The sequence below is a fragment of the Erpetoichthys calabaricus genome, chromosome 13, assembly GCF_900747795.2.
Source record: "Erpetoichthys calabaricus chromosome 13, fErpCal1.3, whole genome shotgun sequence".
In the NCBI taxonomy this organism is placed as follows: domain Eukaryota; kingdom Metazoa; phylum Chordata; class Cladistia; order Polypteriformes; family Polypteridae; genus Erpetoichthys; species Erpetoichthys calabaricus.
The window spans coordinates 39,960,637-39,988,120 of NC_041406.2; positions in this window are offsets into that span (position 1 = coordinate 39,960,637).

Below are 27,484 nucleotides of genomic sequence, written 5' to 3' on the forward strand. Positions count from 1 at the left end.
TTCTATTTAAAACCTTTCATCCACCTTTCTATTTAAAACCTTTTCTCGATTCACCTAATGCCTATAAGATTTCTTTATTTGCCTTATTTTCCTGAATATTTTCAGTTTACTTCACATTCACTGTTGTGCTTATCCAGACCTGGATAATGCATAGATAGCGGGGCTGTTTAAACAGCGTACTACATCTGGCAAATGCCAAATTCATATCACTTATTAGGTTTGTAAACCCAAAGTAATGTTCATTAGTGTAACAACTGAAATGTCATGAACATATTTGATTCATTAGTATGGCAGGGATGGTTGTCTTGATTTGGCATTTGGTGGTCAAGTTTATTTTTTGTTCTGATGTGTTTTTAATAAAGGAGAATTCAAATTACTTTTTACCATGGTGTTGTCTCATTTTCTACCATTTTGTATTTTTGTTGTGTCTGGTGGCCAGACGGTGGCTAGGCAGAATAACAGTGAGTGTGCAATACATTACATCATCGTTGCAAGGTTTCAAAAGTCTGTCTTGCATTTCCTGGTCATCTAAGTTTGGGGATAGTAGTACTTGTACAAATCCTAGCAATCAGTCTCTTCATTTCCTTTCAGGATTCCTGGTCACAATTTCTTTTGTTCCTGATTAAGATTTACATCTTTTGTTTTGTCTTTGGTTCTGTTAAACACTTGCTGGCTGTCAGCCCCTTTGCTTTGTCACTATTTACACTGATGTCTAGTTTATGTGCTTGGCTTTGTCTATTAGTTTTTTTGTATTTAGTTTTGGCTTCTTTGTGGTAAACATTATATCGTTTCATTTTTAATTAAGAATGGAATGACTGCTCATTTTAGACGCAGTCACCACAATGGAAGAGTAATTAGCACTGGTGTGGTCAGTACTGTTCAGTGGTTAATTCTGGTTTGGTACACAGGCTAAGCAACAGCACAGTCTTATTGTTTATGTGCAGAACCAATTAATGTTGTATTACAGGAATTTTGACATACGAGGTGCGATCCAAAAGTTCCCGGAATGCATTTATTTAAAAGCATACACACCAAATAACAATTAACTAGGCTCACCAGCCTTTTAAGGCAACCGACTTTTATCCTCAATTTGTGTGCGCTCCATGTGTACATCAGGCATGTAAGTGTAGGGAATGAGAACATCAAAGTGCCCATTCATAACATCTCCCGAAAACCTAAGTTTTTTTATCCCCTCGAGTGCCTGTCCAAACTTGGAGTGTAGGACTCCATAATAATATAATTGAAACTCATAGGGGAGCAACTCTCCCGCTGCCATTAGCTCAGAAATGGTACCACAAGTTTGAGACTTTGACATTTCAGTGAGATACTGAAGCTCATTTGTATAAGAGATTCCTGACGGCATCATTGTAAATGGCTGAAACCTTGACCAATTACTTAAAACATGTCATACAATGTCAGCCCGAATCTGTACCGCTAAAGACAGAGTTTCATGCACTAAATAAGCTTTGATGAGAATAAGCAAGCACCATCTCCCCTGATATTTACTACGCGGTGAGGCATTTGTACTCCATCAACATTAATTATTTCCAGAGACATAATTTTGTCTATTTTTCCAGCGCATCGCGCACAAAAGCAAGGGAACAATGGGAGCACCAGAACTCTGCTCACATCACGTCGCTTTGTACCGCAAGCCGCAAGTAGTAAGTCTGTGATAAGCGGAATACCGCTACACTTTGCACTTACGGGACGGAAGGACAATTCCGATCGCTTTTATATAGCAGGATGGTGAACAGTTCCTTCAAAATAGTCACCCGCTGAGTTGATACACCAATCCCAGCGAGATTTCATCCTTTCGAAACACCTCTGGAAGTCGTTTTTTGTCAGTGTGTTCAAGACGTTGGTTGTTACCGCTTGGATCTCCTCCACCATCTCAAATCTGCGTCCCTTGAGCCTCGTCTTCATCTTAGGAAATAAAAAAAAAATCAGACGGCGCTAAATCAGGGGAGTACAGAGGGTGGGGAATGGCAGTAAACTTTGTAGAAACCAAAAATTTGTGCACAATCAGATTTGTGAGCTGGTGCATTGTCATGATGCAAAAGAAATGACTTGTCAGCCCACATCTGAAGACGTGTTCGGCGAATTCGATTTTGGAAACGTCTTAGAACATCCCTGTAGAATGCTTGTTGCAACATTTCATGGCTTTCTTTTGATGTTTTTCCCAGTTTAAAACAGAATTTAACACACTCTCTTTGCTCTTTCAAATCACACGTTTTCACAAACAACCCTTCACAGACTCAACTGAAGTTTAAACGAGAACTGCGACTTGAAAAACAACTGCGCTGACGTTATAACGCGTGATAACAGCTCTCAAGGACAACTTGAACTGCTATCTAGCAGCAATTGATATAACCAAACTCTTCTGGCTGCAGAACAAATGCATTCCGGGAACTTTTGGATCGCATCTTGTAAAAGATAATCCTTCAATTAATGAGTGACTTCACAGAAGTACCCTTAAAGTTGGAATAAATGTAAAAAAAATGATATTTATAACATTGAAGCATCAGGAGTTTGTAATAATTTGAGCTATCCATTTAATGTTATCTCTCAGTAAATGTTATTATCCACCAAATTTACCCTCCATATACCGATGCAAGCATAAATCTCACAACAACAAATGCCACAACCTGAAAAAAGTGATTTTCTGATAAACTCAACTTGAAAAATGTGTTGTTAAAACAGCAGCTTTAAAGAATTTGTTTAAATGAAAATATCCTGAATAATCTTGTTATTTACTAAATTTTTGTGTCACTGATATTACAACGTTTGAATTTTTATTTTATAACACTGATGTTAAGCAGTATTCATTTCTTTTGTTACTGAACAGAAAATACTAGTGAAGAGTGATGAGCCATCTCCACGGAGTTCACTTTGGCATGAGTTCAGTGAAATTGTGAAAATGTTAGTGAACTTTGCTGCTCTCTACAAAATGTATTGAAGTCAATAGGGAAGGAGGGACTGAACTAGTTTTGAGTAGATTATAATGGTGCAATGGTCTCTTAATTGTCACAGAGTTTTAAGGAAGCATCTGCCAACTATGCTGGACCAATTATTGTGCCCAAGAATGTGACCTGAGCAATAAGGGCAACACTGCACCACCATGCTTCAAACAGTAAAAGAGTAATAACCACAAATAAAATACAATTAATGGTCACGAACTATCAGAAAGTAAAGAATAATATATCATTGTGCTCACAGTTTCAATCTTCAAGGCACACATTGGCCACAACATGAAGTGGTGGTGTGAGACTGGCTCATTCCATTGTTTGTAGTCATAGGTCCACGCAGCTGAAATGTCGTTTTTGTTTACAATCTGTCTGTGCAGATGCTTTGCAATTTTTTCTTCCATTATGAAAACAGAATCATCTTGAAAATAGTAATAAATGTTTTGTTATTATTTTATTACAGGGTCTCATGGTTCAGGGAGGAGGAAGGGCTCCCTTAAGGCTTGTTTTAACTCATAGCTGCACCACGTGGCTAATTACACATGCATTTGGCTGGTATCCAAAATTAGCTATGGAGAGTCGCAGAAAGAGATTCAGTGCACAGCAATCATCCATCCATCCATCCATTTTCCAACCCGCTGAATCCGAACACAGGGTCACGGGGGTCTGCTGGAGCCAATCCCAGCCAACACAGGGCACAAGGCAGGAACCAATCCCGGGCAGGGTGCCAACCCACCACAGGGCACACACAAACACACCCACACACCAAGCACACACTAGGGCCAATTTAGAATCGCCAATCCACCTAACCTGCATGTCTTTGGACTGTGGGAGGAAACCGGAGTACTGCACAGCAATCAGTGTTATATATTTGTGACAGTACTTATGATATTCTCATCATGATCAGCTAATGTTCCCTTCAAAATGAAAATACCACGTTTGTTTTTTTTTTTTTTGCAAACTCATCTGGAGTACAGAATGGGTATTGACATCACACAATCGTGAAGCAGATGTAAAACGTGAGGTGAAGTGAGCTTACAATTCATATGCATGAAAGTTCTGTGCATGGCTGCTACAACTCTGCAATGACATGCTGACTTTGCAAAGCATCATGGGACACTTGGAAAAAATAGCTTTATTTATGCCAGACACACAGTGACTTTCCTGGAAAATATTCTTCAAACAAGGTCACTGGCAAACACAGCATGTAAAACACTTTAGTGGATTTCGACAATCATCAATACTAGTGAATTCATTTAATGCATACTCGTACTTATGGAAAGATAAATAAGGTAGTCCCTGATGATCATAATATTATTATAAATGTCTGCTGTGCGGACTTAATGTGTGTGTGATGTGAAGATGTGAATGAGTAGGTAATTGGATGAGAGCAAGCTAGACTGAATAAAGGAGTATGTCTGTTAGTGTATGTGGGATGTGTGTGTGTTTGAGGGTGTGTGGTAAATCTTTATTATTGTGGGGTTGTTTGTTATACATGCTGGTATATATACTCGTAAATCTCATGGGCTGCATTTAAGCTTTTTTACACACCTACTAATAACTATGCTAAAAGTAATCAAGTTATGTATTTAATACATTCTTATTTATGATGCTACCAGAGAGTGGAGATGTTTTGCATGCTGATTGGATATGCAAGCAACAACAGTACTCTGTACACGTGACGATACTGCTTCTACTATGAGGCAACACATCTCACCTCACTGGTTGCTGAAAAGAGAATTATGCCATATCATCTTCATACACTTCTCACCTTAGTCAGATACACATACATATTAACAGACACAGCACATGAAGACTTGAGTGGTAATGATCCACAGATTTGAATATCACTAAAGCCTAAATCTGTTTTGAGTCAACCAACCCATGAAAAGTAACATGTTCAGATTTATATTATTAGTTTTACCTGTCTAACAGCCCAATCTCACCCTTTTGGACAGTTATTATTACCTATTACCTTTATTAACGTAGCTCTGTGTTAATTCTTAGGTAAGAATATGGCAAAAGAACAGATCTATTTTAATTAGTCCTGTAATTCACACATTGCTTTTTGTGAATAATGTGCTCAGACAGTCTCTTGAAAAAACAAGATGTATGCTGTTCATTCCATCAGCTGAAGATTTTGATCGGTCGCGTTTTCACCTGCTGTGGCAGATTTTTTTTCCCCCTAATCTTCACATAATTCCTTGTCTTGAAGCAAATATGATAAAATGAGGTCATTCTGCTTGTCAATCAGTGCTTAGAATTTCTTCTTTTTAAGATACAAATCATTTTACATCTAGAGAGTCAGGCCAACCCCATTCACTGCTACCAGCTGCTCAGATTAATTCCTAGTAAAACAGCAAGCTGACAGTGATGATTAATACAAGTCTCTTTTGAAAAACAAGTCAAGGTATTACTGCATGGTTATTTAGGCTCTTAATTATTATTAAACATGTGGCCCCTAAGACTTTAAAAGGAATGTCTGCCTTTTAATTAGCTTCTTGGCAGTATATCATTCTGCTTCTATTGTGCTAATGTGTCTTGCATTTTAAACAACCCTTCTTAGCATGGAAGAGTTTTTGAACAGACTAGCTTATTCTGCCAACTGACACATTTTAAATGTCTCATACTGTTGTCATTGTTGTATTTTGTCTTTTTTCATACCTCATGCCGCACCAGTGGGCTTCTCAGAACAAAAGGACACATCACCGACCTTAGGAAGAGAGAGAATGCAGAGAGAATAAAAATCACAATCATCAAAGTACTTCAGTACTCCAGGGGGACTAGTTAAAAAAATTCTTTACATCTCTCTAATGATAAATATTGCAATCAAAATGTTCATAATTAACACTTTTTTCTGCTGGAAATGTTAATTACCATAAACAATTATATCAATAGTATGACTTTCTGCCCTGTGACGACTAGAGGTTGCTGCCAGCTTTCAAAAGAAGTGAATACCACCTTTATGATAATTGGGGTCATTCACCTGCGGTCACCTCCCTAATTCAGTAAGGACCTGTATATTGAAATGAGTCAGGTAGGAAATGAACAACTAGCCATCAGATAGATAGATACTTTAATTGTCCTCAGGGGGAAATGAAAACTTTACAGAAGCTCAAGAGAGAGAGAAAAAACTATATATATTTACTATATATATTATACTATATATTTATATCTGTATATATATTTAAAATCCAACATCTGTTTGTCTGTCTGTATGTCTGTCTGCTTTTCATGAGAGAACTACTTAACGGATTAAGATCGTTTTTTTAATATAATTTGCTTGAACATTACAGTTGATTTTGCAACTTCTGTCATCGCGCTAAGTATCATAGTTCATTTGCATTAACGATTTATTTGCAAACATCCAATAGACGCGCAGCGGACCAAGGAGAGGTGGCACGGGGCGCTCCTCACTCACGCACCAGCCTCAGGGCATGTACCTTACTTCCTCTTAGCTAGCGAACTAGCTAGGGAAGAGAACTACTTAACGGATTTAAATTGTTTTTTTTTTCTACAATTTGCGTTATGCAGTTAGCCTTCAGACTTGTCAGTCACACCGGCAGCAGACAACCAATCCCTGCCTGCATTAAAGGAGTTTCGGCAAATCTCATATATGTATGTATATATTGTCACACATGTTATTTCTCAAAGAGTGTTACTTCTCAGCCAGACCAGGGTTTGGCTCTGACATCTGATCTTTCCTCTGCAGACCAGCCAAAGACTGCCTCTCAGTGACGTCACCACCGGTCCACCCACTGATGACTTCACTTCCAGTACCTTTTGATGGCATCACTTCCGGTACCCAGAACCCATCTACATGCCACATCAGTTCCTAACTCCACCTCTTCCTCTAATCTACCATAATTATAGCCCAGACTCATCCTGTTGGCCACTTCAGTTTTGAAGTCCGCCTTGTAAAGACAAGTTTTCTTTATTTTCTGATTTTTCAGTATACAGGGTGGCCATCCCCAAACTTTTTTATGTCTGCTGCTTATTTTTTACTTATATATATATATATATATATATATATATATATATATATATATATATATATATATATATACTAGCAAAATACCCGCGCTTCGCAGCGGAGAAGTAGTGTGTTAAAGAGGTTATGAAAAAGAAAAGGAAACATTTTAAAAATAATGTAACATGATTGTCAATGTAATTGTGTTGTTATTGTTATGAGTGTTGCTGTCTTATATATATAATATACACACACATAAACATAAATATACATATACATATATACATATCTACATATACACATATCTACATATACATATATATACATATACACATCCACATATATATACATATATATATATACACATATCAACATATATATACACACATACAGTACATACACACACATATACATATATACATATACACATACATATATACACACACAGACACATATATATACATATATACAGTATATTTATATATCTACATATATATATACATATCTACATATATATATACACATATATATATCTACATATATATCTACATATCTACATATCTACATATGTATATATATCTACATATATATATATACATATCTACATATATATATATATATACATATCTACATATCTACATATATATATATATATATATATATATATATATATACACATATCTACATATATATATATATATATATATATATATATATATATATATATATATATATATACATATATATATATATATATATATATACACATATCTACATTTATATATCAAAATACCCGCACTTCGCAGCGGCGAAGTACTGCTTTAAAATTTTTATTAAGAAGAAAAGTAAACCTTTTTAAACTGAGGGAAAATGAATCAATAATTATTTGTTAAGGATCTCTTTGTATAGCACGTTGTCAGTTCGCCCCTCTGCTTGTAATATGACCAAGCTGTGTGGTAGCTTACTGTTGAGCATGCAACGTACAGTTGGCCATGTGAAAAGCAGTCCTGCCTCAAATCAATGCCAACCTTTTGTAGGGTCTGTCCCTGACACTTATTAATTGTCATTGCGAAGCAGAGCCTTAGTGGAAATTGTAGGCGTTTGAATTGAAATGGGAGATCAGAGGGTATATCGGGGATGTGAGGAATAAAAACTCTCTCCCCTGAGCCACCGTCAGTAAAAATAGTTGTCTCAATGAGGTTGTTTTGCGGACACGTGACCTGAAGTCTCGTGCCGTCACAAAGTTTCAGTGGCTGTACGCAAATCCACAATCGGTTTCATATTCTGTTCGTACCTTATCAATTGTGTTATTTGTTTTTTGAACAGGTTTGATTCATCGAAGTGATCACTCCTGCTGCGTTCAGTCACTTCACGTGATCTGCTCTCTTGTGTGATGTTGCGATGTCCACGGGTTTATTTAATGTTAGCTAAGACCCGGCAGTTAAAAGTGTCTTCTCATTAAACTTGTATCTCGCGAATATGGCATTGCAAACGGCAGCGGGTCAGTTCATGTGCTTACGTGGGAGGCGTGATGACGCGATATATTTTGATATATATCAAAATACCTGCACTTCGCAGCGGCGAAGTACTGCTTTAAAATTTTTATTAAGAAGAAAAGTAAACCTTTTTAAACTGAGGGAAAATGAATCAATAATTATTTGTTAAGGATCTCTTTGTATATCATGTTGTCAGGTCACCCCTCTGGTTGTAATATGACCAAGCTGTGTGCTGAGCTTACTCTTGAGCATGCAACGTACAGTTTGCTATGTGAAAATCAGTCTTGCCTCAAATCAATGCCAACCTTTTGTAGGGTCTGTCCCTGAGACTTATTAATTGTCATTGCGAAGCAGAGCCTTAGTGGAAATTGGAGGCGTTTGAATTGAAATGGGAGATCAGAGGGTATAACGGGGATGCGAGGAGTAAAAACTCTCTCCCCTGAGCCACCGCCAGTAAAAATAGTTGCCTCAATGACGTTCTTTTGCAGACACGTGACCTGAAGTCTCGTGCCATCAGAAAGTTTCAGTGGCTGTATGCAAATACACAATTGGTTTCATATTGTTTTCGTACCTTATCAATTGTGTAATGTGTTTTTTGAACAGGTTTGATTCATCGAAGTGATCACTCCTGCTGCGTTCAGTCATTTCACGTGAGCCGCTGTCTTGTGTGATGTTGCGATGTCCATACCTCGTGACTTCTCATTAAACTTGTATCTCGCGAATATGGCATTGCAAACGGCAGCGGGTCAGTTCACGTGCTTACGTGGGAGGCGTGATGACGCAATATATTTTGATATATATCAAAATACCCGCGCTTCGCAGCGGCGAAGTACTGCTTTAAAAATTTTATTAAGAAGAAAAGTAAACCTTTTTAAACTGAGGAAAATGAACCGGTTGTAATATGACCAAGCTGTGTGCTGAGTTTACTCTTGAGCATGAAATCTAACGTGGTTTGTGCCCTTCAGAATGAAAACAGTTTGCATTTACCTCTTTAATAAAAGGCGAGCTTTTAAGCCTGAGAAATCACCCCGTAAATGCACACGTTTAATTGCACATGTGTTAATATGTATACTTACACAGTATTAAAAGACACTCAACAATTAACGTTATTTACCTTTGTTCCCGCGTTTGATAAAAAGCAAGCTTTTAAGCCTGAGAAATCACCCCGTAAATGCACACGTTTAATTGCACATGTGTTAATATGTATGCTTACACAGTATTAAAAGACACTCAAAAATTAACGTCATTTACCTTCGTTCCCGCGTTTGACTCGTGCTGTAAATCTCTTCCTTGTTTTTAGTTCACGTGATTATGTAGGAGGCATCATGACGCGATACGTGACTCCGCCTCCTCCATTAGAGTATATGGACAAAAAACAGGTTCCAGTTATGACCATTACGCGTAGAATTTCGAAATGAAACCTGCCTAATTTTTGTTAAGTAAGCTGTAAGGAATGAGCCTGCCAAATTTCAGCCTTCTACCTACACGGGAAGATGGAGAATTAGTGATGAGTGAGTGAGTCAGTCAGTGAGTCAGTCAGTGAGGGCTTTGCCTTTTATTAGTATATATATATATATATATATATATATATATATATATATATATATATATATGCTGTATATGTATATATTTATATATACATTTATACATAAACACAAACCCCCAAACTCACATAAAAAAACAAGTAACGTCTGTCTTGCATACTGTAGAGCTGCTTGTAGGTGGGAACAAGATGGTCAGACCTGTCCAGATGTTCATTGGAAGGCATTAGCGTAGGAATAAAGAAAGTCTAGGTCGTTGTGTCCACAATAGGAACATGTTGCTGCAAGTTTGTGTAGAATCGCTCACCATTAGAGTTTTGAAGTTAGAGTGAAGTTTGAAAATGAAAATCAACCCCCTCCTATTCAGTAACATGGACAAATTCAGTCATGCATTTCAAAGACAGGATCCCATATATCGACTTTAATTGTAATATGCTCATCACTTTTATTTCTCATTCATGTAAGTCTCCAGACCCTCTCCTGCTTTTTGTACTCCGTCTGATCATATCAGATGAAACGTGTCCAGCCTCAAATAGCAAATGGAATAGGAGGCTTAAGGTGGTTCGCCACAGTAACAGAAATACCACTGCACCTGAACTCACTGTCATTCGCCATGAGATGTGACAGTTCCTTTAACTTAAAACGCGATCGAACATTCCTCCTTATATGGAGGTTGGCCAGTGTTCAATCCCTTCCCCCTTAAATTTATCCTTGCTCTCTCCATCCTCTGACAAGCTGCTCTGCCGATGAGGTGTGAGATAGCTCCTTTGGTGGTAGTGGCCACAGTATCAACTCTGTTAACAACCTGCCTGCTAATACTTTAGTTTTTGATTTTTTTTTCAACTCTGATTCCTTTGTCGTGTTTTGGTTGCTGTAATTTTTGATCTCTGAAACCTTTCTTTTTATTTGGTTGATGCCTTTGTCCAAGGCTACTTACAATATTTGAGATACAACTGGTTTAATTTCATTGTTTTTCCATTTGGAGCACAGGCAGATGAAATGACTTGTTCATGGACACACAATGTAAGTAGCGGAATTTGAATCCACAACCTTGGGGTTTGAAGTCCCAAGTCCAAACCTTAACCAGTATGTTGCACTGCCTTTTGACCACTTCTATTTTCCTAGTTACCTTTAAAAAACTTTCAAACTTTCCTGTGAAGCATGACAGCCATGAAGCCTGATTCTTGAATTTAGGGACTACCTGATTTTTATTTCTAGGCTTCACAGGAGAGCGCAGGCCTAGAATTTTGCATAAAACCTTCTGTTAAGTTTCACAGGTTGTTAAGTGGAATTATCTTCTTTCGTGATCTTGTGAATAATACTTTTCATAGTGCTGCTGATATTTTTTATAATTTTTTTAGGAAATCCCTTATGTGTTTTGTTTTTATGTGTTTGCCACCATTTTGTGATTATCTTTGCAAGGCTGTGGCCATGTTGTTTATGGTCACTATGTCTGTTGTCATCATGTCCACTCTCTTTATGATGGATGTTTGGGGTGTTATCAGCAGTCTTCAGGTCTCGAGATTTTCTCAGAAATCTTGTGTGTTAGCTATTGCCAAACCTAATTAGGAAGTTTTCATTTTTTTTATTTGAATTCTGGAATTTGTATTGCGTTTTGGCATTCAATTTTTCATTTGATTATCTGAATTTCTGACCCTTGCTTGTTTATAGTTTTCACTTTTCTTTCATCTCCAGGTCCTGGGTTTCATTTTGCTCCTTGTTTGTCACTTTTCTAAGGATCATAAGGTAAATAAATTTATATGTGGTCTCATATTCTGTTTTAGGGTAGTACACAAGAATAGCTGGGGCCTCATGCATAACACGTGCATAGAATTCACACTAAAACATGGCGTACAGACAAAAGCAGAAATGTGCATACACACAAAAAAATACATTTTTAAACTATTTTAATGTATTACACAACCCAGCATTCCCAGTCAAAAGAAATCTGGATTCGGTGATGCATTTGTCTACGGAGTCGGCCAGACAGATCTTCCAGTGTTGGCTCTCCCAAATAGGTATTTCACCTTTATTTTAATTTTTGGAAGTCATTTATTTATTTAGTTTATTTATTCCCCTTCCCCTCCCCCTACCTTTACCTTAAAGTTAATGTTTATGGGGCACTGAGGTTAAAAATTGACCAAGGGTCCCAAATATTAATCACACTCCTTTACATTTTTGAGCATATGCACCATTTATACATGAGGCCCCTGGACGCCTTATCACTGGGATAGGTATTTAGCCAAAGTGAATTATTTAAAAGAAAATTGGGACAAAAGTTTGGACAAAAAAAGCAAAATGTGTATTCCTGCAGACATCAGCAAAGTGGTATGTGTCTAAACCAATTGGAAAATGGAATCTAAAGCTCCAGCACTGCATGAATTATATGTGATGCCCTTTAAACAAATGTTTCATGTTGTACAATCAAGCGGTGGTTAATTCCCTGATTCCCTTTTAACACCATGGGTGGTGTTCTGGATGTGGTTTCCTCACATTGAAGCAGTGGCCTGCAAGTATGAATATACAAAAACAATGCTTTGATAGGGGAAGAAAATATTTTGCTATGCTGTCTTCACTATGAAAGACTGGATGTCTCTGTTTAGAATGGAACCCCATCATACTGTCTAGTGTTTTGCTAAGGTTTAATGACTGATACTTTCTTTCAAGCCTGTGAAATGCATTACTGAGTTATTGGTAAAAGAAATGTCTAACAAAAGAAAATGTAGGTTTGAATCAAAACTGCCAGAGCACATTAACAAATAATAGATACCAAAAAAGTTTAGTAGAAGGTTTTATTTCTTTAGTACTTTATATCAGAATTGTTAATATATAGCAATAGGTGCAAGTGTGTAAGTAATAATTTAATTTGTCCAATGAAACATTGTGTCATGCAGGGAAATGCTTATGGACTATTGTTGACCAGTAAGAGTAGAAAGGGGTAGAATGTTTTAATTTATGTGGCTGGTACAAGGGAATCTTAGCTTGCAAGAGGTTAGGGGTAGGCTTAGGTTAGGGTAGTGGAGAACTCTCCCCTCGGGGGCCATGGCATGCGCACATTCATCTACTGTACATATAAATAAATATTTCTATTAGGTTCACCCACCTGAATAAATATAACACTAAGAAAATCCAAAAAAATCTTACTTAAAAGGTTCTTAAAAATTGCTGAACTAAAAATATTTTCATAAATATTTCTACTTAGTTATAAGGTTCCATAAAATTAATTTGCTAATCATGAGGTAAAATGTAAGATTCCCCATGATCCTTAAAACACGGGTAAAAAAAACCTCTAAACTATTTTAAAGTCTATTTAAAATCTAAATAAATATAAAGTAATAAATATGTAAGACCTTATTAATCAATTCTAAATAGTATTAAAGTTATTTAAAAGAGGATATGAATAAAAGGAGATCCATTTTAAGGCCCGAATCCATTTCTGAAGATAAGGGCCCGAAACCACTAATTTTAACATCAGGGCTAAAAATAAGATTTAAAATAAGGGAAGGGGTAGGAGTGTGATTAATATTCGGGACCCTTGGTCAATTTTTAACCTCAGTGCCCCATAAACATTAACTCTAAGGTAAAGGTAGGGGGAGGGGAAGGGGAATAAATAAACTAAATAAATAAATGACTTCCAAAAATTAAAATAAAGGTGAAATACCTATTTGGGAGAGCCAACACTGGAAGATCTGTCTGGCCGACTCCGTAGACAAATGCATCACCGAATCCAGATTTCTTTTGACTGGGAATGCTGGGTTGTGTAATACATTAAAATAGTTTAAAATATTTTCATTAAATTTGGAAATTCTTTGTATCATTTTTTGGTTTCCAGTATATGGTGGGATTTGTGTTAAATACAGGACTGTACATAGAAAGACTTTAGTAAGGCTGTCCAATAATTCCGGAAAATCAACTGATCTGTTTCGGTGAATTGTCAAGAAACAGTCCTGGAAGCCCATAGAAAGAATAACAGATTTTACTTGTGGTTGTGGTTTAAATTTTGAAATATGAGAAGAAAATCTTCTCAACACTGCATCTTTTATAATTTCCATCTATGGTCCTGCATAACAACACCCATCAAAATTGAGAAATTGTTGATCCCCCAGGAAGAGTACAGGCACCATAAAATGAGGTTGCCATTTAGTCAAACTATCGGTTACATTTGTTTTTATTTCTAACAGATCTAAATGGTTTCTATAAAGCTCAGGAGGAGATTTAGGCATATCTTCAAACTGTTATTTAGATTTTTCGCCTTTCATCATTCCATTTGTACCCAATGTATTAATATTTTTCTGTTTAGTTTTAGTAACTTTAGCTGTTTGAGTGGAGCCTGTAGGGGAAGAAGAAGACACAGCCTTAGTAGCCCTAGTCCTCATTCCTCCCGTTGTCCAAGGACAACTTCCCTGGGGGAGGAAAGGTGATGCATCCGTTCGCGGAACCGGAACAGATAGATGGAAACTAGTGTTTAGCTGTTTCTGGATGGGAGAAGTCTATAAATGAAGAAATAGTGCAGAACTTGATGAGACAGGAGACAAGGAACAGGAGAAAAGAGAAACCAAGTAATATGTGGAATAACAAGTTATCAATTTCAGGTAGAAACACAAATGGAGCCGTTAACTGTAGTGTGCAGCAAATATTATTAATAATTAGTATGTCATTGTGATTTATGCTTTAACGAGATATACAGAAATATGACTTTTATGATTTTTAGCTTTATTTGCTTATTTTAAACCTATGATTCAGCTTGCATCTAGCCACAGATAAGAGTACAGGTATTTTCATTTGCACGAGGAATATACATTTTGTGAGCTGTGAGACAAGACCCTTTTCAAATGTAAAATACAAAAACAAACTTCAAAGCATAAACAGTTGAAGATAAGTACAAAGTATTTTTACTGTATAAACAATAATTTGCAAAATATTCTGGTTACAAAGAGAACGAGAGGCAAGAATAGGTATGCAACTGTATTATCAGTTGAACTAATTCTCGTAAATAACATTTGAATAAAATGATGAAAAAGTGCTTGCTGCTCACTCTCTGGTTTAAAGTCTGAGTGCTGCCTTATTGAAATTCATTGACTCAACCAGTCTTTGGGCCTTATCTCCAAATCAGACCACTTGAACCCTGCAGAAGAGCCAAAACTTCAACCACAGACACAAAAAACTTGCCCATGTTGTTGTTATACCAGAAATTCTTGTACTGATGATGTGCTGCCTTCCAGTGCCTTCAAGATCCTAAATTTGCATTAAAAGTCAAGCTTGGTAGCCAAGTGCTCTTATGTCTAAGTGTCTCGTGTTCATTTCCATACTTTAATGGTGTATGTGTGTGTTTGGGCTATAAATAAAGGGGCCTATTTTTCTGGCAGAGTGTGCCTCTTGGAAGATACAGTACATTATTAAGAAAGAACAATTCTTGCTTGTTATTTGGAGGTGTAGTCCATACCTCTGATAGTTCAGCTGACAGCAGGGCACCATTTATTACAGGAGACAGAACAGTAGGAAATGAAAGCTCTCCAGCAAGTAAGAGTCTTGTACTGATTCTTTACCCTGGTTGCCAAAATGTGTTGGTTTTTCAGTTCACATAATACTCTTATGCCACTGGGCAGAGCTTAGACAGAATAGTTTCTTCTTCCTTTATAACATTTTTCCTTAGATGTGTAACTTTGCTTACATGGGCATTACCATATCCTTAACTTTCATCTTTCACTCCAGTGAAGATCCAACATGAAAATGAGGAGAAAACCATTTGTCTAATAATAATGCTAGAGTCAGCAGAATCTAACTCCTCCACAGATTACAGGAACAGCAGCAGTGAGAGAAGCCAAGTTTTCCATCTACTGGTATTCAGCTCTAGTGCATACTTACATGCTAAATAATTATTCATGAAACTAAATGTATAAGCATGTGTTGAACTACTAAAAGCTTTATTCTGCTAAAATATTTGCAGAGGCAATGCCTCTTTTACTCCCTCGACCAGCTGGAAAATCTCCTTTTAAAATTTCACAAATGCATATTCATCACAGCATGTTTGACTTCCTGCTCTCCATCTATCCCTCCATTTTCTTAACATAACTAGTATCATACAAGGTGGCAGAAGGCTGGAGCCTCTCCGGGCAGGATCAAATGCAAAACAAATGCAATCCTGAATGACTTCAGCCATCACAGAGCACACATGCACAAAGCCATACTTATTTGTGTAGAGCCAAAATAACACAACACACCTCTTTTGTATGTGGCGAGAAAGCAGAAAAATCCATGTGGACACTCGGAGAACATCTGGATTCCTCAGAGAGTTTTAGACCTAAGCCCCTGGAGCTCTTTTGAATTGACTTATGAATGAATCAATAATTTATGAAACACCCTTTCATTTAGGCACTGTAACAGAGCTTAAAAATAAAACGATTTTTAGATTGTAGTTCAGTAGTTGGCTGGTTAATCTTTGGGGCAAATTCATTATAATTGGCAATAATATTCTCAAACCTGCTTAATCCACTTAAGGGCTCTGAGGACCTTGAAACACTTAGCGTGGGATTCAAATCCAGTGCGAAGTAGCAGAACTGATCACTGATCAGCCACTCCAAATAGCGATAATTTTATAAAGTTAAAGCTAGTGGATAATCCATGTCAAATGTCACATTCATCTCAGTTATACAATACAATGTAATTTATTTTTGTATAGCCCAAAATCACACAAGAATTGCCGCAATGGGTTTTAACAGGCCCTGCCTTTTGATAGCCCCCCATTCTTGATCCCCTAAGAAGACAAAAAAAACCCTTGTAGGGAAAAAAATGGAAGAAACCTTGGGAAAGGCAGTTCAAAGAGAGACCCCTTTCCAGGTATTTTAGGCATGCAGTGGGTGTCAAAAAAAAGGGGTCAATACAATAGACAGAACAGAAAACAATCCTCAATAATAGTGCAATTGAAATATTACAAGTACAGAGCAGAATTCAATAACAGATGATATTAAATAATACGTTCCTGGAGAGTCCTGGAGACCTCGGCCATCAAGCTGCAGGTTGCAATGAATATCAACAACTAGAATTTACTCCTAAGGCTCAATTATGTTACTCCTAAAGCAACCATTTTAACTCAATTTGACCTCTTTGGCCTAACCCTAATTGTTACTCATGCTTGTAATCTTATGCAATTACAGTTAAACCAGAGTCAGGCTTGGGGAGACGTGTAATGATAAGCTTTATAGTATTAAGCCCGAATAATTCTCAGGACAGTATCCTGCTGCCATCTAGTGGATGAAATAACATCATGCAGTAAAAAAATCACAAAGATTTCTATGTGTCACTTCATGGTAATTCTATAGTAGCTCATCAATATTCATGAATGGGGCAGAGCCTCTAACCAATAACCACAATGGCAAACAAAAAGCCCTAAAGGCAGTTTTAAAATGAAACTGAACCATTGCTTGAATCAAGTTATAGTGATGACAATGTGAATTGATCATCAGAAACTGAAACTGACGTGTTTATTTTTTCTTTGTTACTTGTTCATTTTTATTCTTACCTAGTCATATTTGTTTTTCCTTTTCTTGTAACTTTCTCTTTGACATTTTGTAAAGCACTTTGAGCTACAACCTTTGTATGGAAGTGTGCTGTATAAATAAATGCTGCTGCTGTTGATGCGTGATACAACACTGTATTACCAAACCACCGTGATATGTCCAATGAATACGGTCACGTGAAGCTTCACCGTCGTGTTACAGTAGCTGTATTACAAGAAGACAAAATAATTGCAGTGGAGTGCAAGGACAAGCAAGACATTAGGCCCTAAGCAATGAGGCAATGAGGCAACAGTCATTGTTCATGCCAGGAAAAATGTGGAAGTCACTAAGCCTTGCGCAGTGGCACCCTGCAATAACACAATGGGTATGTTGATCGTGCAGGTCAGGTGCTGACATTCTACCGTCTAATGTTAAATCAATGGAAAATAATATAAGAAACTGTGCAAAGAAACATGGGTCTACTGCCCCAATTACAACATCAAGCAGGCTGTGCATTTGTCATTGTTTCAGAACATATCACAGGAAGGACGTGTACTAACTCTGATTCAGCACAGCATTGGACACTAGACATACCTTTTCTGCTGTATTTATGTTTTGTCATTTTGGTATTTACATGTTTCTGTTACACATAAGAATAATTTTTCTTGTTGCAAAAAATTCAACATTTTTGGCTCATTTTTCCAAGGGTAAACAAAACGCTTAGGAGGATAAGGATGATGATTATTAGTACACCTTTATGAAAGTATACAAACCAGCTGGCCACCTCCAACTCTTTCTTTTATTAAAAACTTTACACGGTACAACACCCTAGTACTACTGAAAAGTATTGGAAAGATAGATAAATATCTATAAGAAGCAGGTGAAAACAGACATCTGTATTTGTGTGCTCTTCACGAAAATCCCAGCCCCACAGTTTTTCCTGTTCAGTGTGGCATTAATGTTCACCTGTTGGCATTATATAACTTATTTTAAGCTACAAGAAAAATGTTATTTCAACATTTGGGTTGTGATTAATCAATAAACCTCTAAATACTGTAATACTAGTCAGTCTCATAATGCTTCTGTTCCATCGGCTTGCACAGTATAGGGAATAAACTACAGCTGCCATTACCATTACCATCAGCCATGGAAGAACACAAGACTGCAAAAACATCAAGACAGTAAAGATGGCAACCAAATGTGCATGAATTTATAATGGAATACACTAGCAAAGTTACATCAGTAATATGAACCAAATGGACATCAAAATCTGAACAGGCTGCAAGTGGTCAGCTAGCGAGGTACTGAGGGTAGCGGTGACACTGGTGCAACATACTGACACTGCAGGGCCAGGGAACAAGGGTAGGCTTGGTCTGGGCTGTCATACCAGGGTAAGCTTGAAAGAGTGTCAGGGCATAGTTCAGAGGGAGATCAGATGATGGAAGGAGGATAGTCAGGCTAGAGCTGTAGCCCTGAAACAACAGCATGCACTTGAGCTTTGCTCTGTCTGTGATGTTCTGCCCACATAGATGAACATCACCTGTGAAGACAGAGTAATAACCTGTGCAGCACTCTGTGCTGGAGACCGGCCAGCTTGGAGGAGATCCTTTCATCCTGTCAAACAAGCCTGGCATATGGGAGGTTCAGGTGGCATCATGAGCAAATGATAAGCCAGCCAAATGAGACATTACAGCAAGCAAGGGTTAAAAATGTGAACTGTAAACCTAGGGCGGCTCCTTCATCTGTTCCTCTCAGGTCAGGTGAGAGGTAAGCTAAGGAGTAAAAAAAAAGGGGGTCTTGGCCACAGCAGATGACAGGGGAGCGTAGGCACAAAGTAGCTAATCTTTATTAAACTATATGAGCCATGGGAGAAAATAAGAGTGGAAGCACATGAGCAGGTACTCAGGAAATGTCAACTCCTCATTCCTCAATGTCAGTTGAAGGGAATAGAGAGTATGACCTCCAGCTAAGATTTGTTGTAGGGGCTTCCTGAGGCAAACATTCTGGAGAGTTTTGGTTATTCTTGGCATCCATGCATCAGCTTTCTGGAAGTTGCCTAAGCATGCAGGCAGAAATGGCCTTCCAGTGTATAAGGCTCATAAAAAGAAGAAGGGAAGCAAAGGCAAGCTGGCAGCAAAGAGACAGAACAGAGCTTAGCAGTAAGTAAGGCTGAGTGATGAAGGGGCCTGCCCAGGACACTAGTTTTTCTGTTGAGCCCTTCCAAGATTTGAAAGGTCACAAAACACCAGTAAAAACGAGTGCATTTTTGAGAATTGTATAAAGCCAAGAAGTCTTCTCTGGGAGGATCTGATTTTGTGAGGGAGAATGTTTGTGAAAATGAAGATGGAGAAACTGTCGTGTCCGTCATTTCACAGAAGGTACAGGAGAAAGAATCCTGTTAGATGAGCAAATTGCGATGACCTCATTGTATAGTAGATATAAACAAATAATAATACACTAACTGTTGTGTATCGGTATGAGTTTATATGTAATTTAGTTATTTTAGTTATTATTTTCCATGTTCTTTGTGGGTGGTTCCTCAAGAGGTGAGGCCACGGTGATGTCACTGCCCCTGTGCCTTTTCACTCTGTATTTATTTGAAATTGTATTGTAAGTATTGTTTCTGGATATGTCTTGCATTTTTCTGACTGTTATAGCTACTTTTAGTGTATGGGGACTTGCCAGCATTCAGAAGGTTGCTGGTTCGAATCCCATAAATGCCAGAAGTAACTCTACTCCATTGGGCCTTTGAGCAAATCCCTGACGTTAATCTGCATCCAGCCCTGCAGGCAGGTCCTCCAATTTACAGGGAAAACTCAATGGTGTGGTGTTGATGGGTCACCCGTTACATGGCTGCACTTGGGTCCCAATCCGGGTGGGTCATCTTGCGGTGGGTGTAATCAGCGCATGCTACCAACCTGCTTTAGGATTCTCTATTTTTTGGCACCTCTGTTCAGCACTTTTGAACACCCTTTTTTTTTCTCTTTTTGTTTGAATTAATATTTTCAAAAAGATTTCTGTTGCCTTTTGAGTCACAAGTCAGAGTTTTTCTATGGTTCTTCCTCTTGTGGGGTATTTTCTGACATTTAAGTTTACCTTTCAACATTAAACCAGTTTTCTTCACTTTTGGGCAAGGTTTGGCCGAAGCCAGCCATTAACAGCTGAAGTAAGCTGGACTTGGTGAGCCTTTTCTGGACTGGCAAGTAAAGGTCCTTCTTTTGGAGGCCTCAACCCTTTTTGCTATTTCATGGCACTAACTAAATTCACTAGCAAGATATTTCAGAAATACAGGGTGGCACAGGGAAACGGGAAATTTTCAATTGATGGTCAATGTGGGCGGCATGGTGGCGCAGTGGTAGCGCTGCTGCCTCGCAGTAAGGAGACCTGGGTTTGCTTTCCGGGTCCTCCCTGCGTGGAGTTTGCATGTTCTCCCTGTGTCTGCGTTCTTCCTCCGGGTGCTCCAGTTTCCTCCCACAGTCCAAAGACATGCAGGTTAGGTGCATTGGCAATCCTAAATTGTCTTAAATAGTTAGGATATAGCAGGTTGTATAATGGATGGATGGATGTTCAATGCACAAATAAACACATTACAAAATACATTTAATGATGAAATGTATTGTCCATGATATGCAATTAATGATGGTAATCAATATTCATTCAATATTCATTTTATGTTTTGAAGAAAACATCATAAAGGTGTTGTCCATTTCTCCATGACAGCCTGTTGTGGAATTTCTGCATTGCTCGATGTAACATGTCAAGAGGAATACCTACGATTTCCTCTTCAATCCTCCTTTTTAGTTCAGCAATGGTTGCAGGACATGTGCAGTACACTTGGCTTTTAAGATGTCCCCACAGAAAAAAAATCACAGTGAGATCTGGGGATTTGAAGGCCATGAAATGTCACCATTGTGTGAAATGACGCACCTTCCAAACAGTCGTCGAATAGCTGCCATTGATTGTCAGGCAGTATGAGAAGTGTCTCCACCTGGGGACTTCTTTTTTAAGGCTTAACCTGTTTCTTTGAAATTACACACCCATGTTGTAATCGCATGAGCACACGGGACATGATAATGACGTCCTAACTGGTAATGATGCTGAAATTCCCTTTGCGCAGCAGTCACATTATCACTATTCTTATAAAAGGCTTTCACAGTGTGCACTCATTGTGCACCACTCCACTGCTCCATTATAACTAATGGCAAGGGGTTCTAAACGAGGTCACAAACAACTGCTGACACCCCAGGGTCGCAACACCTAGTTCCAAAATTTCCCGTTTCCCTGCGCCACCCTGTATTATAAGTGAATGGTTAATATCTATAGCAGTATACAAGAAGGAATAGCCAATATCTATCCATGTATTTTTCTAAAACTGCATTTTCCTTCTCATATGCACAGGAAGCAAGGAGGTAGCTGAAAATGCAACGCCTTAGCCATTACACCATGCCATACTCAACCAGGAATTCCCTCAAGATTTTCTCTCTAATTTGTTGTCAATTAATCAAGAAAACAATTACTGTTAGGACATGGAACAATAGAATAATATCAGTGATGACAATTGTTGAATGTTTATTTCCAAATCTATTGTCTATTATTTATCATCATTAGCATGTTTTACCAAACTGCTTGCGTTGTGGAGCTGTGCAGTGTGCTCTTCTCACTTACCAAGACAGTTAATCCATCTTTTAAGCAAACCTTTTGGAGGATTGCAGGAATCATCAGGTTGAGGGGTCCTTTCATCGGATTGGCTGGCCCAGCACTGACTCAGTTGTGGAATGGCCAATAGGGGGAGGCAGCTTGATGGCCGAGGTCTCCAGGACTCTGAACAAATCCAAATTGTATTATGTGATATCACCTAGTGTTGAATTCTGCTCTGTACTTGTAGTATTTCTATTGCACTATTATATTGTATTGAGGATTACTTGTGTTCTGTTCTGTGTATTATATTGTATTTACTCCCATTTTTTGAAACCCACTGCACACCCAACCTACCTGGAAAGGGGTCTCTTTTCGAACTGCCTTTCCCAAGGTTTCTTCCATTTTTTCCCTATAAGTGTTTTTTTGGGGAGTTTTTCCTTGTCTTCTTAGAGAGTCAAGGCTGGGCAAGGCCTGTTAAAGCCCATTGTGGCACTTCTTGTGTGATTTTGGGCTATACAAAAAATAAATTGTATTGTATTGTATTGTATTGTATTAAGCAATTTAAGCCCAGCTTAGATTAATACTTTGATTCTGAGCAAGCAGTGTACACCTGGAATGCTAGTGTGAAAGTGGACATGAATAATGCCATGAAATATTGTTTTCAACGGGTATCATAGGTAAGCTTGTAAAAAGCACTGCTCTTCCCGATTTTAGTCAGAGAACACAAAATCACAGTACTCTGTGTGACATAAATCTAGGAGTCACTTCCAAAAATCAAAAATGGCCACTAGAGTGAAAAAACTGTCAATCCCAGCTAGGAACCTGGGCAAACACAGAATTTTATAAGGTTTTATTTCCACAAGAATGTTCTGTCAAACAGTAAAGCTCCATAGAGCACAATAGGCATAAAGGATTTACCTGACAATAAGGAAATCCCAAGGGAATGCAGTCCCAAAAATCACAAATCCAAAGCGAGGTCAAAACCCAGGGCAAAAAGTCAAAAATGTAGAAATATAAAAAAGCAGAATGAAGCATCAGGAACTCGGGGAGACCCTTCAGATTTATAGGCTGGCTGGCTGGCTGGTGGTCCCTCCTTTTGGGGGGACCACCCACAAAACACATGGAACATAAACAGGGCATTGATACATAAGACAAAATGAAAATAAACACAGGCAATATTAATGTAAACAGAATAATCAAAAATGGACAAAAATCACATAAGACTAAGATCTGAACCCCAGCCAGGGAAGGAATCCTGGCTGAAACATAACACTGGGAGCTTAGCCAAGTGTGTGGGAGCAACGATGATCAGAAAAAATGGCTTTTGACAGAACGTAAGCTTAACTCTCCACCTAGAAACTTGGTGTGCTGCACAAAAGGAAATGAAACTGAACTTTCATGTATTTATAATGAGAACAGACTGGTAATATAAACCTACAATATTTAAATATACCAAATAAGCAGACTGAGTTTCTTATTTCACCATGTTTAGAAAGAAGTCAGGCACATGTTTACATTTGTATCCTCCATTCCTTTAACTCTTTCTGCATTATCAGTTGTCAGCCCCTTTGGATGCTGGCAGATGGCTGTTAAAGTGACAAGTGATGTACCCTGCAATTAAGAGATCTGATCACTTTGCAGATTAAGCTGAAGAGACGGCTTTCCTTTCTCTTTCCTGTTACTTAACTACATGCATCTGTTCTTTTTAAGTACTGTGGGCAGATGACTGGAGATGCTTTAAGGGGAAGCAGGGTCAAAGAAAGAGAAGAACTGCTCATGAGAGCAGGACATGCAGCCTGCACTTGACTTGCCATTCAATGATGGCTGTAGCAGGCAGAGTTCATTTGTCAGATTCTTCATTCATTCATCCATCAATAAGTATACACCTACAGAGCTTCTCAACAGTTCACTAAAGTGGCTGATTAGCCCAACAGCAATGAACACAAAGTAGGATGTTAACTCGAATGGCACCAGCCTTTCTTATTGGAAAAGCTGAACCTTGGGACAGCAGGGTGGCACACTAGTTGGTATCCTTAGTTGGTATACAGATCCGAATGTGGAGGAAGTGTAGAAAAAAGACAAAATAAATCCAAGTTAATAAAAAAAATATCTTGTAAATTCATAGGGTGATGGCGTAAGTAGGAATAGGATCACAAAAAATTCATGAATACATCTGTGGAAATTTTTTCTCCTTTCATAAATTTTAATAACAAATACTAATAAATAACACATAATAATAAATAATTAATAAATCTGTTTTTACATGGGCGGCACGGTGGCGCAGTGGTAGCGCTGCTGCCTTGCAGTAAGGAGACCTGGGTTGACTTCACGGGTTCTCCCTGCGTGGAGTTTGCATGTTCTCCCCGTGTCTACGTGGGTTTCCTCCCACAGTCGAAAGACATGCAGGTTAGGTGCATTGGTGATTCTAAATTGTCCCTAGTGTGTGCTTGGTGTGTGAGTGTGTGTCCTGCGGTGGGCTGGCACCCTTCTCGGGATTTGTTTCCTGCCTTGCGCCCTGTGTTGGCTGGGATTGGCTCTGGCAGACCCCCATAACCCTGTAGTTAGGATATAGCAGGATGGATGTTTTTACATGTAGGCATCATTGTAGCCTAGTAGTTAAGCACTATGGCAAGCCAAATTAACATTTACAGATATCACAAAATGAATTTCAGACATTGTAAAATGCAGTTTACTTTTAAGATATCTGAAACTTATTTCAGGATATCATAAAATGTGTTCTTTTACTCTTTGAGATATTTGAAATACATCATTAATTTTGAATGTCTCAGATACATTTCCTGATATCAAAATAATTCCATGTGCATTTCAAGATGTCTCAAAAAGATTTTGAGATATCACAAATTGACATGAAGTGGAATTGAACTGCACTTCAAGTTATCAAGAAATCACTTCCTGTAAAAAGTTTTATTATTTCATAGGACTTCCTGTCTAGTTTAAGATATTTTGAAGTGTATTTGAGATATATCAAAAAAGAACAGGAAGTTATTTTGAGAGATCAGGAAATGTATTTGAGATATCTTAAATGGTATTGTAGATGTCTGAATACATTTTTGGGATATCGTGAAATAAAATGTGAGATATCTTGAAATACGTTTTAAAATATCTGAATTGGAGCAAACACTCATTTTAAGATAACATGAACTGAATTTTACATGTCTAAAAATGCATTTTAGATATTTCAAACAACAGTGAATTTCAGGCTATCTTAATAATATTTCCAGATATCTTCAAATATCTTCCCATCCATTTTCAGATATTTAAAATGCATATAAAGATATCTCAAGATATCTGTTTCAAATATTTCTATTCTATTTCAGTTTCAAATATCAAGTATCTTGAAATAATGTTTTTGAGATATCTTGGAATGCTCAGGAAGTTATTTTGAAATATCTGAAAATGCCTATCGATGTATTTAAGATATCTTGAAATGTTTTGGGATGTCTAGAAATGCACAGGGACTTTTACGGCAAATGCCATCGCAAGGTTCTCTCCAAATTTAGATATCTTGCACAATTGTTTATATACTGGGCGGCACGGTGGCGCAGTGGGTAGCACTGCTGCCTCGCAGTTAGGTGACCTGGGTTTGCTTGCCGGGTCCTCCCTGCATGGAGTTTGCATGTTCTCCCCGTGTCTGCGTGGGTTTCCTCCGGGTGCTTTGATTTCCTCCCACAGTCCAAAGACATGCAGGTTAGGTGCATTGGTGATCCTAAATTGTCCTTTGTTTGTGTGTGTATGTGTCCTGTGGTGGGCTGGCACCATGCCTGGGGATTGTTCCTGCCTTGCGCCCTATGCTGGCTGAGATTGGCTCCAGCAGACCCCCCGCCAATCCCAGCCAGCATAGGGCGCAAGGCAGGAGCAATCCCCGGGCAGGGTGCCAGCCCACCACAGGACACACACAAACATACCCACACACCAAGCACACACTAGTGCCAATTTAGAATCGCCAATCCACCTAACCAGCATGTCTTTGGACTGTGGGAGGAAACCGGAGCGCCCGGAGGAAACCCACGTACACACGGGGAGAACATGCAAACTCCATGCAGGGAGGACCCGGGAAGCGAACCCAGGTCCCCAGGTCTCCCAACTGTGAGGCAGCAGCGCTACCCACTGCGCCACCGTGCCGCCTTGACTGTTTATATACTGTATTTTTTTTTTTTTTTTTGCATGACGCATATGCCAGTTAAGGGACCTGTTCAGGGTCACACCTTGTGTCAGTGGCAGAAATGTAATTGGCAGCTTTGGGCTTTTGACTCCAGTTTCTTTTCCACTATGCTGCGCTGTCTGACAGTTATATAGCTCCTTTACTTCAAAGTGCTTTGGAATGCCATTCGCTGTGAGAAGTTGCTCTATAAAACAAAGATTGTTTCTTTACAAACATTTAACTTAGTTTGGATTTTCGTGTCTAAGAAAGAAACTCCAGAATCTGAACTAATAATATGCAGCTATGGCAACAACTAGTATTTCATTTAGGTACTTTAAAGAGACTCAACTTTTAATAAAGGAGAAAAATATAAATTTATCTGCAAGAATGCAAATTTGTACAGTGTCTAGTGGTTATATTTAGAAATTATGCATAAAGTTAATATTTTAAATTAATGCTAATGCATGCTGTCTGTGATTTACATTCTTGCTAAAGCAGCATTCCAGGAGCCCTGCATCCATTATCTTCCATATCTATGCTTGAGACTGATTTATATGTCATCCAAGGTGTGTGTGCGCCTTTCTGGTGTCTTGCCACACTTGGAATATCGACAGTACTCCAGGTATGTCAAAGATGAGTAAATATTTTATAATACAACACACAAGGACAATTAAAGCAGGAGATACAGTACAGAAGATGCGAAGGCTGCTGCTCCTCTGTGCCTTTTTCACACAGATTTAAACCCCAGCCAGTCAGGTGGAGTGTTTTTTGGGTTTTGTTTTTCTCACTTGCCCAATAAGGTGAATGAAAAACAAGGCAACATGGCCTCTGCCTTCTGGCCTGGGGAACGTCTGCTACCTTCAATCAGTCAGCAGGTCGCTTCTCTTCCTGACAGACTTCTGTGGCCTCATTCTCTGTGTAATGCCACATGTTCAGTTATCACTGGGATATCCTCTGCAGTGTATTGCTTCTTATCCACTGGAGGTGCCCCGACACTGGCATTTAGGCTGGGAAATTTCCTCCCTGCCAAACCCTGGCCATGATGGGCCATGTGGTACTTTGGTGCCATTTTCCTCTCTGGCAATAATGCTGTATTTGGGGCCCTCAACAAGACCAGCATAAAAATGATCAAATATTGCTGAAAACATGTGTGGAATAAATAAGCATGGCTGCCTGTTTTACATTGCTTGTCTTTAAGATCTGTATGTTTAGCCAGGA